Source organism: Apis mellifera, linkage group LG3 (assembly GCF_003254395.2).
Source record: "Apis mellifera strain DH4 linkage group LG3, Amel_HAv3.1, whole genome shotgun sequence".
NCBI lineage: Eukaryota > Metazoa > Arthropoda > Insecta > Hymenoptera > Apidae > Apis > Apis mellifera.
The window spans coordinates 4,168,267-4,180,700 of record NC_037640.1 but is presented as its reverse complement, the minus strand read 5'-3'; the positions used below and the strand labels follow the sequence as shown (position 1 = coordinate 4,180,700).

Genomic DNA, 12,434 nt, shown 5'->3' with positions numbered 1-12,434 from the left:
AATTTAAGAATACGATGGGCGCCATATTATTTTCGTGTACTTTGACACTGCCTTGGAAATTCAAACAATGTTCCATATTACTCGAAATTTAAGAATACGATGGCCGCCATATTTACGCGGTATGCGAGGGGGAATTAGGATCCGTAAGGTAGCCTTTTTATTAGCTCGAATTTCCTTTCCTCGTGGCGCAGAGGGAGGGGCGAGACTGGGGCCGGAAACCCTCTTCCATTCCCTCCCCCCCTGACTGAACTGTAAAATTCACCGTGCACTCCGCCTCCCTCTGCGTCGGGGGAGGGTTGCACATAAAGGGTGGAACGACTTCTTAAAAATTCCGCGAACGATCCGTCGCATAAAATTCCCTTTCCTCCCCCTCCCTTAATGGAGTGGCCAGGGAATCGAAGCTTTCGATAATTACGATCCAACCCGGTCCCGCTTCTGGGATCGAACGGTGGAAAAGTTTTGTCGGTTTTAAGACCACCCTCGCGGTGAAAGGTAGCCAATAAATAAAAATTTTAAGATTGGATGTATCGATACTTGTGATATGATTTGCTTTCTCATGAAGTATAATTAGTTTGGAATATACGAATATAAATAACTCATTTATTTTTCACGATTATTTTTCTTCAGGCAAATTATCCCATAAGTTTAAAAATTGTTTCGTTTCTTTCTATATATATATGATGATATTTAATTTATTTTACCAATTGTACAAAATCCAAATTGGATTTGAGAGTATCAATTATAAAAATTCGTTTATATCTGGTTGGATATACAATAATTATCGATCGATACACCTTCGGTAGAGGCTCATGTACTCATCGTGCTGTTCCTTTCCCCCTTTTTTTCTTTCTTTTTTCCTCCCTCCTTCTCTCTCTCTCTTTCCTTGTCTCTGCCCCCCGCCAGAAGGGGCAGGGAGTTGGTTACACGAGGCGCAACGAACACAATGGCGGGCAGAGAAAAGGGGGGCAGAGAAGAGAGAGTCCCTTTGCTCCGTTGGTCGAGGATGTTGCGCAACTAATTAGAGTGGGATGAAATTTAATTAAATTAACCTAATTAAACGAATCGCGGGTTACGTCGGTGCAGTGTCAGCCCGGATAAAGACTGGGGGGAGAGGGGGAGGATTAAGGGGTTGGGTGGATTGGCGTCGATGCTCCGGCTTAAATAATTAATCGACGATGCCTTTCTCGATGTCGCTCGACCCCGATTTCCGCTGTTCTCCACTGTCTGTCTCCCGTCGATACGATGCTGTCTCAACGACGTTTTCAGGCGCTTTCCTGTGACGCAACTCGCGAGGTTTCACTTTATCTATCGTGAAAGGTAAAAATAAATGAACGTTGGAACAGATGGAATTCGGTGGGCGGGAAATTGTTGGATCAAAATAAATGTTTAACACGAAATGTGACGCGTTGTTTCATTTTCATTGCATCCGAGGGAATATAGAAAGAATAGATGCCATGATACTTCTGAATCCCATTCTTGAATTGTTACATCAAGTTGAGTAGGATAAATCTATTCTGAAGCATTCCTCTCTATTTTATTCAAGTTGTTTTGATTAAGAAATTATTTCCTCGATGAGTATTATTCTCAAACTCATAGTGTATTTCACAAGTAAAATCAAAGAATACACTTGTTTACACTGTGACGCGATAAATTTAAATAGAAATAATAATAATAATAATTGATAATAAAAGAAATCGAGGAATTGATTAGGGACGAGAACTCATTTGAATCTGAAAACATGGGATGAAAATTAATGAAGGTTCGAGTGATTGGGGATCCGTGAAAGAGGGGTAAAAAGCGCGGTAAAAATGAAAACTGGAAGGGCCAGTGGATTGAATCGAGGCTGGTTGATCGGGATGGGAATCGACACTCGAATGTGAATGTTGCGCATTTGGAGAGGCTTCAAGATCGGAGCCTGGAATCCGATAATGCCGTTCCTAGTTTTGTTGGGTTAAAAAATTGGCGTTACTTGTTGTCTATATAGAGAGATTTATTCGAAAAGAACGTGAGATCGTATGAAGACGTTCTTTTTCTAAATTTTAATTTTTTAATTGGAAATTAGGAATTAATAGATTCGAAGAATTCTTCAATGGAGTGATTGATATGATAAAGAATGATAATGGATTGAGTTTTGTATATATTGAATTTATGTATTTAGATTGTTGTAAAATAAAATGGAATAGGAAGTCTAGCTATTAAAAAGAAATCTTAATTTTAGTGTAGAATGAATTTATATTTTTAAATTACAATGGTGAAACAAGATTTATTATTAATTATATATGTGATATATAATTTATAATAATATTTGCTAATTAGTTTATAAATGTAACTTTTCGATATTTTTAAATTATTAAGTTATTCCATAATAATAATATTATAGTGGAATATCAAGATGTATAGATTCGTGCATTTTTTAGAAAATTTTAGTCATCGCGTGTTTTGAGACTTCTCGTTCGGCGTATCATTAACGCGCATATCTCATTAATTCGCGCGCGAGTTATTCAAATATATATATTCTGTGTATTTTCGAAGTTAAAATGTTTGCTTATTATCAATTACCTACCAATTTTATTTCGAATATAAAGTAGCAAATCATATAATAAGAAGCAAAACAACATGGATTATTATACGAAATCCAATATTATAATTACACGTATTAACTCAGAAAATACGGTATTGTAATAATATAAATCAACACGTATCTTTATATTTTTCTCTATACACAAATTGTTTCATCGTGTCAATTTACGATGAAAAGCTTCCTAATGAAAGTTTTCTCCTAAATAAAATTTCTCCTGTTTTAAAATTTCACGAATCGAGAAATGTTTCATTTATCTTATGATTAAAAAATTAAAGTATTATTGTGATACTAATTTCTGAATCTTTTTTTCTTTTTTTTTAGAAAAAATCCTCGACAGTGTCGCGTCAAGAGATCATATTGTAAAAGATCAAGATGTATAATTTCAATGAAAACACGGTTTTCTCTATGGTCGACAGGTGAATTTAACGATCGCTGAAAGCGGGCGGCCTGTCCTTTATCCCCGCAGGACACAAAGGGGATGATTCCCCTTTTTCTCCCTCCCCCCCTTCCTTTCTCCCCGCACTTTCCCTTTCGACGAAAGGACAGCAAGCAAAAAGCGTACGCGGCCGCAGGCATCCTTCATTCCTCTCTGTGTCCTCCTTTTTCTTCCCCCGTTCGTTTATTTTCCTTACTTTTCCACGTCTATTCCCGCCCTTCGTTTTCACCACTTGACCCCAGCTATATTTGCTCTGCCACAGCACGTGTTTTTTTGTATTAGTACACTTCATAGGTATGTGAATACTCTTTTAATCGTGATGGAATTATGGAAAAAAGGAATTATTGGCGAATAAGTAATTTACTAGTTTTAATAATTTCAAATGTTTTATTTTATTTGTAAAATTAAATATGATAATTCCAAAATGAAGAAGTTCTCATTAATACAGAATGTTAAATCTGTTCTTTTCTAAATTGTGTTAAAAATATTTTATTACTTACATCTTTCTAAATCAAATTTTCATTGTGGTGTGGAATATCAATAGTTTTTTCAATGTGAGAAAAAGAATATATTATCTTTCTTTCAAATTTTGTATTTGTTTTGGCTTCTAGAATCAATTTTTCATATGTATCCTCCAAAGAAAAAATATTGATATTCTATATAAATAAATTACAAAAGTATTACTGTCAAATTGAATAATTCCATGCACATCAATCCAACAAATTTTCAAATAACAATAAAATTTTGAGAATAGTTTGCACATCCATGATAAAATTCAGCAATAAAAATCATTTTACAATAATAATTCACGTGTCATTGAAAGCAGTGTGTATCATACACCCGCACACACACGTATATATATGGGCTCAGCGTGAGTGTACGAGCGTGTTAGATATCAAGCTGGTGGAAACGTAAATATTAATACGTTCGCCATGCGCCTCTTTCGACGTGATAAATCTCTTCTAATGGCTATATTAGCCGCATAAATCAACAGAATCAGTTCCAGTTTTCCAGTAGTGGCTGCGGGAAACGATGGCGAGAATTGTGTCCTTCAGGGTTGGATCTAAATTTTTAATGGCGCCCTCCCTGGAGATTTACGCCCGACTCTGCCGGAATTTTTAGGTGAATCGGTGTGAACTATATCCTAGATATAGTGTAGTTTCCACCACTCTTGCGGATGATTGATCGATTTTTGTGTGGAATAGAGAGAATTGAAAAATGGAGAATGCGGAATACATACGTACAATATATACCTGTAACATATTTATACATCACATTAAATAATTGAAATGTTCTTTTTAGAAATTTAGAAGAAAATAAATTTTATTGAAGAAGATAAAATAAATCTGTAAATAATGAAATAGAAATTAAAATAATGTTCTTTTGTAGATACAAGGAGCAAAGGAATAAATGATTTTTGAATTCCAAATTGTATGAATAAAAATTTAATTACCAATCAACTTTTTATTAACATCATAATAGCGATGAAATATTTGTGTTACTATGAAACACAAACAATGATTTTCATTTGATGAATTGTATACGCTCGAGGGTTAATTTTATAGTGATTTACCGGGAATAGAGAATAATGGTATGTGGATACCTATTTACAAATCCAGTACTTGATGCATCGGAGATAGAACAACGGTATTTACAAGCCAACCTGTTAAACGACAATATCATTTCCATTCTATTACTCAAATTGCTTTCAATTTATATCCTTTCCAAAAATTATCTTTCTAATCATTCAAAAGATTTGTATAAAGCCATCTACACCATTTTCTCTTTATTGTCATTATCTTTTTTATAAATATTGTATAGTATAATAGAAAATTGAAAAAGAAAGTACTTGATTGAATCCTTAATTCCATTGTGGTGCCATTGTTGTCTGCAAAGTTTTTTTCTCCTTGTATAAAAACGATATCGAGTATTCTTATGCCTTGACTAGAACTAATCTAGCTTCATCGACGTCAGTCAAGAGTATCTCCTAAAGTTATCGTCTACACCTTGAAGGGAACTCCCTCAATTCTCTTTAGTTTCGTCGAGTTAATTTAAACAAACTGTCCAACATTAAGAAAGAAAGAATTGGAGAGGAATGGATACTGCAATAAAAAGTAAAAATTATTATCACATGTTCAGACCAGAATTATTTAATACTATATCCAAAATAACGTGATTATCAACATCCACGTAAACTTCTTTCATATTTTTAAATATAATGGAGATATTCAAAGTTATCGATGCTATCGAGCCATCCTGTATACGCGTGAAAAATACGTACCAATATCTGTACGAGAGAGAAGATTTTTGTTCCACGAATAACGAAGTTATTCGCGAATTTTTAGGGGACAGAATCAGGGGTTGGCTATGCGCCAAAAATATCTTATCTGGGTATACTCTGTTCAAGAATCCCGGCAGAAGATCCTAAAGGTATATACGTACAGGCAATTACCAAGGAAGCAAAAGGAGAGAAAAAAAAAAGAAAAAAAAGAAAAGAGGAACTGGGTAACTTTTCTCTTAGGTTTGACATCGGAAGGCGTCAACTCGAACCGAAACTTTCGATCTCGAGGGAGAAAACTTGGATTGACTTTGATCGGCGTATTTAAGCTTTTCTAGACTTTATGGAAGGAAGAAGCAAGCAGTTTTGGAAAACTGGATTACAGATTTGCATTCGGTTGTTATTTATTTAAAATATAATTTGATCTCTTGGGAATCTGATCCCCTTCTCCCCCTCTCTTTTAATTGTGTTTTATCTGTTAATTATGTTTGACGAATATACTCGTCATGGAGAAACGACAATACTCGTTATACAAGAAAAAAGATTATTATTCGATATTTTGATTAAAATTTTGGTGAAATTTAAAATATTTTAATATATTTTGAGATTGCAATATGAAATAAATGAAAAAGATTGCACACAGAGTGATGAAATATTTACAAATCACAGAATAGATTATACTTTCTTTTAATTTTAATTATAAATAAACATATATATTTTTAAATTAAAGTTATACAATTATACAAATTTTTATCATTTAGAAATAAAATCTTTTTCATACCTTTAAAAACAAATTGGCTAAAATTATTGGACCACTCTGTATATCCTATATGTACAGATATACATATGGAGACGTAGATATAGAAAGAGAGTGGGAGATGAAGTCTAATACTATGGAAACGATGAAACTTTTTTAGCGAATACAAGAACAAGATTCAAAAGTTTTCTAGAGCTCATCTGCTGTTCATGGAAAATTGTATTCGAGCTTCTTATTGTCTTGTGTCTCTGCCGCCTTGTTTGTTTTGGCTTATTGCATCGAGATTTTATAAGAATGATCGTCATTGATTATCTTTGTTATAGTGTTTATCGTGTTTAATATTTATAGAGTTATATTTCTTTTTTTTATTCGAATAATATTTTAATTTCATAAAACTTTTAACATTATTATATTATAAAAAAGCTATTTCGAATGTTACTTCGCAAAACCTAACCTTTACGTTCACAGTTTTTTATTTTACGTAAAATTAAAAAGTTATTTAATTATTTTCTCTTCAAAAAATTTTCAAATTCATCCGAATATTTGTTATATTGATAGATTTACTGTAAATTTATATTCTACAATTAAAATTTTATTACGAAAAAATCATTGAAATCAAAAGTTGAATAACATTGAAAATGTTATCGATATAAAATCTAGTATAATAACTAGAAAAAAAAATTAATTCTTGTACATATTTTAAAATTCATCTACATTAATATTACATCAATTAGGAATTGTTTAAATTATCAAAATCGTAAATCTATATTAATTTTGTAGAAATACAATAAGAATTGAAAATGACAGATAGAATAATGTAATTGTAATGCAACGTACATTGTACCGTTACATTAATATTACATTAACGTTTATATTACAGAGAGTAGCATAATACTAATGCTTTGTTAACTCGAATTTGAAGCAATTATAATTCAAACATGGCTGGTTACGTTGCTATTCAAGAAAGAATTAAAAAAAGGAAAAGAAAATAAAAAACCGATTTAATTAATTTGTTCGATTATAAATGTATGAATGGTCGTAATGATTCAAGTTAATATTACCGTGATAAATTTTTTCACAGCGAATTCACGGAATAATTGAATTCACGTACGAGCCAATAAGCATGGAGAATTCATTTAAATTAGATATGTATGAAACGCATTGAAAACAGGGCATAATGGTATTTTTTTCTAAATTAAAAATCGATTTTAATATGCCTGATATGACGTCACTTTCATCAACATTGTGCACTATTCACATATTACAAAATTAATCGAATCTCACTGGAACACTGTATAAATCGTTTCAAACGCGTAAAACTAGGCTAATTGCATCGTAGTCGATTTACGAACACATATGTATAATTCACTGTATCATTAAGAAGTACAGCTACAGATATTATTCTGTAAGTCGTAACCCATCAGGGATCATTACAGAGCTGTAAGATACCACAAATTATCTCTAAACTCGTGAGACGCATCATAGATCCCTGAGAACTCGAATCATTAAAGATCCACCGCAGTTTACTCACAGACCGGTTAAACTGGTTAACAATCCCTAGCTCACTAGATTCCCTAGAGAAGTCAAAGATCCTTTGGATATCTAGTTCACTCGCAAACATAAATTTCTATTGTGGCAACCATGATGGCTACTTGCTCTTAGTTTTTATAGAATCCGATAGAGGGTATTGTAAATCAGTAAAAATTACAACGAATTATTTTTAAATTTATAGAATTTTTTAATCTTTGGAAAAGAAATAAGATTTTAAAGATAGTAAGTAAATTTAACGCAAATTTAGTTAAAATATTTTCTCTTTTTTGGTTTTCATTTTTTTTCCGTTTCAAAATTTATTATAATATAACAATTATCGATAATACTCGAATATAATAATATTCGATTTATTTTTAAAAAAATAACCACCATAAATTCGAGAGAATTGAAATATTATACAGAATCGTAAATATTGCTACAGAATTATCTCTAAATTTATAAGGTTTGAAAGTATTCCAATATCATCTTTTTTAATATAACCTTTTTATATCTTAATATATTGTAGAGTTCAAAGTAATACAAAATTATATTAAAATTATTATATTTTATAAAAAAGATATTTTGCTATATATTGCATTTTTTTTATGTTATATCATATTATATTTAATATCATGTTAAAGTACTATATCAATATATTATATAACATTTTCTATCTTAAAAAATTCTTTCATATACTCTTGGATATTTTTCTCCATGGAATTCAGAGTGCTCAACTCTTTTTTATTTTCCACCCTTTACAAGACTACTTTTTTATATATTCCTGAGTGTTCATTTCCATTTACAAATAGAATTTAAAGTACTCCAACACTATATAAAACCTCTTTTACCTTCTATTTTAAAACTAAGACAGTTTTTTATCTAGCCATGAATATTCATTACCAGTAATAAATTCTTACTATCTAAAGTGTTCAAACACTATATTAAATCTTTTTCTCCATTCAAAATAATCAAATAATCACTCTCTTTTTATACTATGTATTATAATATATGAAATATTTTTCTTTTAATTATTTTAATTTACATTTTTCCACCATTACATTAATTCTCCTCTACATTTATTATTATTTTCTTAATTTATCCAAGTCTTTTTTATTTTCTTTCCATTCAAATTAATCAAGATTATTTTGCTATCTATTCAATACTTTTATATTTTAGTATTTCAATATTCTTCTTTATTAACTTATAATCTACAATTTTTCAACACCATTTCAAACTTTTTTTATTTTTGATTTTCTATGTACTACTATTTTCTAAACTTTTCTATTTTCCAAAGAACAGCTATTTACACTTTAATATTCTTTATATCTAAATTTATATAATCTATAATCTTTTACTATTATATTCTACTTTCCACTTTAAACAACTTCCACTATTTTACCAACTTCCCAACAATATTTTGTTTCATCCTTAAATTCTTACCTATAATCACATCAAACCTTTTTCTTTTACAATCTTTCATTTTTCTCATTTCACCAACTTCTATATTCTCATCCATCTTCATCTTACTTTAATCTCAACTCAAGATCCTTGCCTCATTAACATTATATCCGCTTTCTTTCCACCATGTATCGCCATTCGAATCTTACCATTTGTACCTTCTTGTAAAGTGATCTATTCACATCATGCAAGGCTGGATCGCCTCCCTATATCACTCCCTCACCTTTCTGCAACTTGTTATTGTCAGGTCAAAGACTCGTGAATCCTTTTAACGACGCAAGGGTGTCCCTGGAAGACCGCCAACGTCTCATTTCCTCGAATCACGAGGGATTGGCCGAAGGAATGGACGAGGAACGGGATTCGGAAAAGGAAGTCCAAGATTTCGTGGCCGTAGAGATCCTGTACACCAAATGAGAATATGCTTGTTCCCATTCTATCACGTTAGGTGGGAATCGCCTTTGTCAACGTTATGAAGAACGTGTATCAGATAAATTGAACATGTTACAGGGTGTGCTTCGCTTTTGTTATATTCTAGAAAAGTATTTCTTTTGTCATGTCTCGGGGGAAAATATGGTATATAAATACGGTCTCGCTCTTGAGAGAGTTTTAACAACGTTTTGTTGTAAATAATTAAGGTCTTCCTGTTATTGTTCTTTGTTCTTTGGAAGTAGTTCGAGAGAGTTTTGCGTGATTTCTTGAGTACTTTTGGGAATTCAATTTTAAATTTTCATGGAATCAGTTACATACAGGGATGAAAGAATATATTTATTAAAGATGTGTAATTTTAAATGTAAAGGATTTTGATATATGAAATGTTGAGAAGTGAAATGTTTAATACATATATTTTTTATTTCAAAATTTCCTCTTGTTTATTTTTCTTCAATAATTTTTCTCTAATGATATGTCGGATTTTAAATAAATTTTTGCATGTATATTTAGGATAAATTTATTGAAGGTATAGGAAAACAAAATTTTTTGATTTTTTTCTTTTAAGATAGAATAGTATTTTTGTTTTTTTTTTTCAGTAAATTTAAATTCTCTTTAATATTAATTCTAGATTTTTAAACAATTGCTATATTATTTATAATTATATTGTAGAAAAATATTATCCACATATAATTAATCATTTGAACAATTTTTCAATCTTCATTAAGCAGAATCATGAAATATTTATAATTTTAACAAAATAGTTTATTTTATTTTATTTTTTAGAAATTATAATAGGAACAGCATGGAAAAGCAGAGAATCCATAAACATAGATTTAATTATTTTAAATCTAAGAAATTGAAAATTCAAGTGATAATTTAACTCGATTTTTTCAAAATATTAAATCATAATTACATATAATTTATCATGAATTTATTATGAAATTAACGATGAATGAAAGATAATTTTCATCGCTCGTCAAATTAATAAAAATATCTTTAGAATCTCATTTTACTAATTTCTTATTAACTTTCCAAGTTTCTATCGACTCTTTACAATTGCTGTTTCGATCCTTTATTGAGCTAATATTTCCGCGAATATTTCTTAAAGATGGAGGGACAGGAAGCTCTGGCAACCATAAAGGAGGTTTGGAAAACGAGCGGCTTGGAAAGTCGGAAATTCGTGGGCAGAGTAACCCGTGCTCGTGCCAACCCGTTCCTCTGCCTTGCCGGAAATCTTTCTCGTTATCGACCACCAGCCATCCAATGAGTCGAAAACGTGACAAGAACGCGGCATGGGGATCTCACTTTTTAACCTGCCGTGCCACGTTCACCCAACCGATTATTTCTCGGTATCGGTCGGCTCATATTTGAAATTTAAGCTTGGGTTGTAATATAATATACGTTGAGCTTGGTGGATCGAATGAATGATAGGAAACGGTATGTTTGAAATGATCTATTAAACTAAGTGAAATGTAGCTCTTTGTTTATTTTTTTTTTAAAGAATTTTTATAAAAACTTTATTAATTTATATTATTTAGTAATTTTTTTAGTAATTTATATTATTTATTATATAATTATATTATATATTTATTATATAATATATATTATTTATATTATAACTTTAGTAATTTATATTATTCTACTGATCTTGATAGAATTTAATTTTTTCTTAGATAGAATTGAATAAATTTGGATAAGTCTTTTTTTTTTATAATTCGATTTTTAATGTTCGAAAAAAAACTTTATATATAATTAATATAAATATTAATTTCTCTAACAGTAATAATAAAATAATAGTTCTAACAAATTAACTTTACAATACAATTTTTATTACAGCGATTAATTAATAATCAATACATTATTATCTTGTGGCCAATCATATTGGTATTCACATCCATAAAAATCTAAATCAATCGCGGAAAATATCCTTAATATATCCTTAAATCGAATCATCTTTCGCGCGGAAGAGGTGATTTAATTTAAAATTCGCGCGGCGTCCGCGATAAAGAAGGCGTATCGGAGCGCGGGAAATTCAAAAGCGGTGGATGGAAATTCTTGCATCGCGCGTCTCTATCTATCCGGAGATTGCACGGTGCGCAATACTTCGTTGTCAGTCCACGTTTCCATCGAACCTATCTATCTTGGAAACTGGCGAAGCACACGGTAATCTAAAGTGCCGAAGGCCATCCGATAAAAGCGGCCTTCATCGAAAATACGATCCTTGCGAGCGAGAACAGACAACAATTTTTGCAAGGTTAGATTTTTCAGTAAGTTGATCGCTGATTTTTGTTTGCAAAACAAAATATAAAATTTGTTTTAATATTTGTCTTATTTCGTTTCAGAGAAATCAAGAATCGTTATGGGTGAATATACATACTTGAAATGATAAATATTTTCAAATCAAATTGAGCGTAAAAATTTTCAAGAGAAAGAAAGTAAAAGTTTGACAAGTTTGTTGTCCTCGTCATTAAATTGATGATACACTCATACGTCAAATCGAATTTCAACGATTTCCAAGTGTTTTCGAAATTGAATCAACTCGATAAAAATTCTCCGGTGATCGACGAAAAGTGAAATCTCACGATTTTTAAATATTTGACCATTAAAATTATAAAAAAAAAATTCGATTTTTTAAACATTTCAATTAATTATGTACACGTTGGCAAAGTTATCGTTTATTTGTGTCATACTGAGAATGAACTCTCGAGCTATGTCACAGAGTTTGATTGTCACTTTCGAGAGCGCCAAGCTTCATATGCTTAAAGAAACTTATACCCTCGAGTCCCAAGAAGCTGAAACTTTAATCAGAGTTTCTGGAACTTGTCTGTCCCCATTCAGTGGAGAATTGAATAGCGTATCACAATCATGAATGCAGCGATTCAGGCCAGAAACTTATGATATCATAATTAATAGTGACCTTTGACCGTATCAAGCTTAATTTCTTCTCGAATCGTTTAATCGTTTG

The 12,434-nt window shown here is 31.0% G+C and overlaps 1 protein-coding gene across 7 annotated transcripts in view; it reads left to right on the top strand.

Annotated features, from left to right (window-relative positions):
- LOC725894 (protein rhomboid) overlaps nt 1–12,434 on the top strand; it is a 145,740-nt gene that overhangs the window by 35,445 nt on the left and 97,861 nt on the right. For 2 of the 7 annotated variants that reach the window (XM_026439612.1, XM_016911212.2), the window contains exon 1: nt 3,761–4,139. The exons of the other annotated variants lie outside the window; for them this stretch is intronic. The gene's annotated coding sequence lies outside the window, so the exon portion shown is untranslated. Of the gene's footprint in view, nt 1–3,760; nt 4,140–12,434 lie in introns of those variants that run through there. 7 annotated transcript variants of the gene reach the window in all.